This window comes from Phyllostomus discolor, chromosome 2 (genome assembly GCF_004126475.2).
Source record: "Phyllostomus discolor isolate MPI-MPIP mPhyDis1 chromosome 2, mPhyDis1.pri.v3, whole genome shotgun sequence".
NCBI lineage: Eukaryota > Metazoa > Chordata > Mammalia > Chiroptera > Phyllostomidae > Phyllostomus > Phyllostomus discolor.
In genome coordinates, this window is record NC_040904.2 from 72,799,678 (window position 1) to 72,807,186 (window position 7,509).

A 7,509-nucleotide genomic window follows, 5' to 3' on the forward strand; every position below is an offset into this window, starting at 1 on the left:
CCTATGAACCACAGGGTTGCTGGTTCAATTCCCAGTTTAGGACACAAGCCTGAGTTGCAGGTCAAATCCCAAGTAGGGGGTATGTGAGAGTCAACCACACATTGATGTTTCTCTCCCTCTCTTTCTCACTCCCTTCCCCTCTCTAAAAATAAATAAACAAATCTTTTAAAAACTCTTTAATCTTATATTTCAAGTTTTATTCCAAATTTTACTATATCTCACTAAATCCATAGCTACTTTGAAATCCAAGCCTACAAACTCTTCTACCTGGAATAAAACATCTTTGTGGCAGATGGACTGTAACGTAACCCCATGATTTTTCCTTCATTTGTTCATTTCTTTGTTAATATGCTGACCTTGAATGTGGGCAGGAAATTTTACTTACTTTTAACCAATAGGATATGCAAGGGTAATCAGATGCTATTTCTAATGTAGTACATAAAATTATAATGCTCATCTCTTAAGGAGATTCTACTCCATTTTGGCTCTGGAAAAGAAGCAGCCATGTTGGGAATACTCATATGGAAAAGGACTTAGGATAGAATACAGCCAACAGCCAACAAGACACTGAGGGCCTCAGTCCAAAATCTCACACAGAATCAAATGCAGGCAACAACTGCTTAAGCTTGAAAGCAGACAAGCTTCAGGTAAGACTACAGCCTGGAGTAAAAACTTAATAGCAGCTTTATGAAACCCTGAAGCATAAGACTCAGTTACATTGTACCCTGCTCTTGAACCACGTAGAAGAATATATATTTTCACTCATAGTTTAATCCAAAGTGTTTAGTAATATTTTCATACAGCAATGGGTAATTAATATACCTAGTCTCCTCTCATAGACACATTCCTTTTCATGATCTGCTTTGCACACAGCCAGCAAGTGGTTTTATTTTTATCCAGTTATTACTAAATGATCTTACTTTTTCATTTATTTATTAACTAAAAATAGTCGAGTTTCTTTTTTCTATACTAAACTGTACATCAATAATGAAGATACAACTATGAATATGTCCTTCAAAATACTTGTTTACTTGTAGCTCCATTTCCTCATCTTCTATTCCATTTCCATTATAGTAAAATGTTATGCTATTCTCAAAAGTTTCTTGTCATACCTGAGCTCCTAAAACCTTTTGGAACTAGCCCTGTATTTAAGTCATCAATGTTTTCTTTTACCTTTCCCTCTGAAACATCATCCTACATGTCCTTCAAGATTGATTTTGTTTAGACTCTCCTTGGATTGTTCTTGTTTTGTGATTACTACAACACTGTTATTTTCTCTCTTCTTTCACTCCTTTGATTTTACTTCATATCCCTTAAATATTGCTATTCCTCCTAGATCTGTCTCCCTCCTACTAAACATTCTTCATGAGTGATTTCACTGCTATATTCTGAGCTAATGATTTCAATCATATAAATCCAAGGCAGCCCTATTTCTCAATTTCCAGGCATATATTGCTATCTGAAATTCAACAAATACCTTTATTTATTATAACCAATTGTATATTTTGTATCTTCTCTCTCACTAATTACTTTCAGTTGTGTCTACCCATACGTTTTCTGATCTCTACATATGGTTTCAACAACTATCCAATCATGCAAGTCAATCATTTGGTGTCATCTGCAAAATATTGTTCTCTCTCTCTCTCTCTCTCAACCACTGAGCCCTCTTCCCCTCTCTCATATAACACTTAGGGAGAGTTATACCCTGTCAATTCTCATACTAATATATATCTGGGGGACCCACCCTTTCTTATTGTTTCTATTACCATTGTTGAGTTACAGCATGAGTTTCAATAATTTTTTCAACATTCTCTTTGCCTCCAGTTTCCCCCCTTTTCCATGCTTCCTATTCATTTTCTGCATAATCCTAACATTGATCTTGCAAACATATAAAATATTCTAATGGTTTCCCATTACTCATATGCTATGTTATTATATTATTCAATGCCTTAATATATTATATAAGATCTCTTGTAAAATTAGTCCCTTTTGGCCTTTTCTCTTTTCATTTTTCCATTCATTTGCCCAAGGAAGGCCAGTATTCTCTTCTTCATCACAGCAATTTGCATATATTTTTGCTTCTTTCTAAAAGGCACTCCACATTGTCCTCTTGATTTACTCCTTTCTTCTAAGAGAGTAAAACAGTCTATGTTACAGATTCCCCAGTTATTTCCACTTATCTCTTCCTTCTACATTGAGCTAAGTTCTTTCCTTAGGCTTTCAATGTATGTTCTTTACATATTTATTTTAGCACTCATTAAACATTGTTTTAAATATTTGCCTAGGTTTTATCTTTTCAAGTTGAGATCTCTAAGAGATCAAGGACAATGTAGTTATATGTTTATGAAACCTCTATTAGGACACTGTTTTTGTCAAATGATAGGCACTAAATAAATATTTTCTAGCTTTAAATTAAGTGGTAACACATTACATTCTTTGTTAGCCATTAACAACATAACCCAAAATAGCTATTTCAAGAACTGACCAGCTATTGAACAGGGATGAAAAGACATGAGATGCAGTGCAGGAGGAGAAAAGGTCTTGAATGTGAAAGAATAGACCAGACTGTAAGAAAATACAACAGTGAAGTTTCTGGTATTCAGAGCTCAGTACAATAGACAGGAACAAGGGAGAATGAGGATGCAGAATAAGAAGGGAATCACACAGAGGATGGAGTGGTGCTAATGAAATACTCAACGAGCCTGTAATACTTCTCAATCTCTCAGACCCAACTGAGTGTCCATCTTCACTTGGATGATAAAAGTCATAGTATCAGTGATTTACTATTCAATTACTTTTCTAGTTCATTGCCAATCACTGGGTTATATGATTTATCAAAAGTAAAATGTAGCCCTGGCTGGCGTAGCTCAGTGGATTGAGCACGGGCTGCGAACCAAAGTGCCGCAGGTTCGATTCCCCACCAGGGTACATACCTGGGTTGCAGGTCATAACCCCCAGCAACTGCACATTGATGTTTCTTTGTCTCTCTCTGTCTCTGTCTCTGTCTCTGTCTCTCTCTCTCACTCGCTATCTCTCTCTTGCTATCTCCCTCCCTTCCCTCCCTAAAAAGAAATAAATAAAATCTTAAAAAAAAGTAAAATGTAGATAAAGACAAAGATATCACTTTTATTTTTTAGGAACAAACATTTTTAATCAAACTGATTAACAATTTTAGCTTATTCTTTTTTTGAAATTTACTTATTTTCTCCATCCATAAAAAGCAAGAATAAACTTTATTTAAAGTTTGTATTTTTCTTCAATACTCATCCAAGCAAGTTTAAATACAAGGCAATAAGGATAAACCTGCCTTTCCTTTTATGCTTATCTAGTTTGGATTATGAAGTTATAAACAAAAAGTGGAAGAAAATAAAAACTGAAACACTATTTTGTGATGACAACATAGAAGGCAAGAGGCACAAATTCCCAGGTTTGTTTTAATTGTGTCTCCACTAAGACAAGTCATTCAGAAATGAAAAGCAAGTGACATTCCTTTTAGTAAACAATTTGTAAGTTTAGAAACAGTTAATAGTTGGCATGATTATGTCATTTTCTATGTCTGTTAGGAGCAGCTCTAAAAACACCCTGACGATTCACATAAATAGTAAGCGAATCAAGCTTTATAAACATATGACAAATATTACTGGCAAATATAAAACATATGACAAATGTTTCTGGCATTGAAATGCTGTGTTTGGATACAGACAGGTACACTGTTTAGTATCACTTTTAAAAGTGTATGAAATTAAAAATGGGAAGACTGATGCATCGATGAAAGGATTTTTAGCTATAATTCATTTTTAAGCTACAGATGCAGATGCGACAGATGGCACACTGAAATTTGGTCAGCCATGCGTCCTGGGTCACAGTAAGAATGCAGAAGTCAAGGCCCAGCATTTGATGAAGTACTGTACCGATGTGCTTCCCAGCTCTACTTCTTGTCCTGTGAGCAGCCCATGACCCATTGATTAGCATAGTGCATACATTAGGTATCTGTGATACATTATTTTATTTATCTATAGGATATAAGAGTCAGAGGGGCCCTTAGATTGAGATGTTTTTCAGATATTTTGTTTAAAGACAAAGAAACTCATATGCAGAAAGTTAAATTTCTTATTCAATATTAATATCAAAGTAGGGCCAAGTTGACAAACAGAACACTTAAGCACAGCTCTTGGTGTCATGGTCTCCCCATTGTTTTTAGTTACATGTTAATTTATAACATTTCACAGCTTAGTTTACTGTTTCATCCACCATGAGACCATCCATGTTACATTGCATCCCTTGAGATATGTTGCCTGCAATTCTAAAACCAGTATCTAGATACTAACAGTATAAACTTTTCATTTTGGAAAGGCATTGGCAAACTTCCTCAGAACTTTCAGTCTGTTATTTTCTAAAGGAAGATTTTATTTTAACATGAGAGAAAAATTCTAACATCATAACTGTCTGACAATAATACAAGTGACTGCTTCATAGATTAAAGAGATCCTAATTGCTAGAAGCATTCAGAAGCAGGACACCTGTCAGAAAATATTATAGAGGAAATTCCTCTACTGGCCGGGGAATTTAACTTGATGTATGTTCTGTGACTGTCAATTTCCTGGAGAAAAGTGATCTTCACCCAAGTGTCAAAATGGATTATTACCTTAAGGTTGTTAATTCAAACATGGATGAGAAGGAGTGGGCAAGTAGTTTCTTCTCAGATACAAGGAATGGTATTTTCTATCTCCAAAGTATAGTCCTAACCATAAATAGGCCATCATTTTGTTACATAGTATTATTCCAAAGATTAGGATAATTTACATATTTAAATTAGGACTTACTATTTGGAAATAAAAGAAAACAACTTGAAATATTTTATGCAGAAAGGGAAAATCTGTTATAATAAAACAGAAACAGGTCATGAGACTGATGACAGGAAACCAGCTTAGACCTTGGAACAGTAGTGGTACCAAAAAACTTACTGTCTTCTTTAGTTTCTTCCATATACTTGGTTCCTTCTTTTTTGTTTCTATACATTGACTTTTTCTCCTTCTCTAATTTGCACAGGGAGCAAATTGGAGTTGCTACGCCATTTCCAATGCTTTATTTACCTTCCTTTTTGCAGTCCTCAAACACTTTCCTGCAGAGAACACTGACTGAGCTTCTTGGGTCCAATCCAATAAGCCACAGCCACGGGGTCAAGGTCAGCAGTATTGGAGGACTTTGAGCTATACCTAAGGGCAGCAGATTGGCTGTTAAGTAGTTTATCAGAATCCTAGGAGACACTCCAGTTCAAACATTTCTAGGCATGATTCTTTACCAGAGTATACATATTCATGCCCCATTCTAGACATTCAGCAAGAATCTCTGTGGTATAACTCCCAGCACTGGGATTTTGGAGAAAAAAAATAATTTTTCCCATGTGATTATGATAAACATAAGCCCTTAATTGAAAATCATTAATCAAATATATTTATAATTTAGTAAAATAGAGTAGATCTAGAACCAATTTTGCTTATCTCAAGCACTCTTGATATTACATATGAAGTGGATTATATCTGTCAGGCAGGCACTGTAATAAAATCTTTGATTCTGGAGAATCATTTAGCTCATACAAATCTCAGTCTTGTGTCTGTGCCTGAGTCAGTGGTGAAGTGGAATGAGGAGTGGAGAACACAATACTGCACCAATGCCCATAAAAGAGTATGTTATGAGTTAATAAAAGAAATGTAAATGCTATTTTATTTGGCAAGAAATTACAGAGGTGTCCATTATGGGTTTTCTTGACATTGTGTTCATTTTATTTGACAGTGTATATATGCATGTATGTGCATGTATATAATGCAAATGTTCTGTTTGAATTTATGAGGAATTTCTAAACATCATTAACCAGTTTTGACTGAGAAATGCCTTTGTTCATTCTCAGGTGTCATGGAGTTGGTTACAGAAGGGTATCTAGCCACTCAGGACTGGCTCCATTCTGTGGATGTGTCCCACCATTTTCCTTTATTTCTGCATTCTGTTAATATCACAGCATCTGAGTCAAACCAAACCATTTAAACGAACACTATGGAAGTTAAACTAGTAATTGTGCCTTTTTGGTTACAGCAAAGTATTTTTTCTTATAAAAAGAAAAAATGCATTTTGTTAAAAAAATTAATAATATTGTCCCTAGTGGCTTTTTAAAAGGCTTTCACTTTAAAAAGCATATTTTAACAATTATTTTTAAACCCTGAGAATATTCTTTGAAGGTTAGAAAAGACATTAAGCTTTCAAAAGTTGGTATAGATCTATACAAGGTCACTACTAATTTGCTCAGAGTGGCAAACATTTAAAACTGCTATAAATGAATATAAGCCAAGCTCTTTATGTAAAATATTTAACAAAAGGAAAGAAGAATAGTTATTTTGGAACCTACCCCAAAATTTAACACAAGAATCAAATCTTATTTTTGTGTCAATATTCTTAGCACACTGCCTTACATGTATTGTCTTTTTACTTGAATGGATTTTTTATATTGCTCATTTTTAAAATAAAGAATAGGCATATTAATTTATCTTAATGATTCAGAGATGACCTTGATACCGCCTAATGCCATGGTAAAATGGCAATAGGAGAAATTCATGTTATTATTTACTTTAAAATGAGAAATTAAAAGCCCAGAAAGCAGTGTAGAAAATTATTTTAAGTTAAAAATAATTATATCATTGTTCTAAAACAAAATTGCAGAAATAAAATGAGCATTTCTTATGAGTCATTAAACTCACTCTATTTTTGTGTTAAACCGTACAAATGATTCCTCATGTTTGGATGGTGGTAATGTTGAGGGCATTGGTAATTGGTGGAAGAACAAAGAAGGCAATGGCAGACCTCGATTGCATGTGTAAGATGTTTTATCAGCTGGGTTGCTGGGTATAGAGTCACTCATTTTATTGTCTACTCTTTTTTTCAGGCTGAAACATTTCATAATTTAAGAAAAACATTTTTTAATTGACCCTATAGTCCATCAAATATAAGAGTTATTTTGTCTTGGAATTGAGGTTATTAAAATTGACTAAACAGAAGCAACTCAACAGTTATAACTGAAGACAGTAACAACATTTCTCTTTTAAGAAACCACTTGAAGAAATATATAACATCTCCATATATTTTTATATGCTTCTTTCTATATAAAAACAGTAATTTGTATTATAAACAAGATAATGAAACTTACCTTGCTATTTTTTCTGGGTTTCCGTTTATTTCTAAGCAAAGCAGAATGACCTACGCTAAATGAAAATGATAATAGCTGCCATTTATTAAGGTCTTATTATGAGCCAGGCCTGGTTCTTATTAATCATTAATCCCTATAATAATGTTGTGAGTTAGATGTTATTAACCTAGCTTTATAAAAGGTAAAACGAAGAGGCAGAGGATGATTAATTTTTTTCAAATGTATATAAGTAATAATTGTCAGTTTCAGTATTCAAATAAAAGGTCTGTCAGGTTCCAAAAGTTTTGTACTTTCTTCATAAATCAAATGTCCCA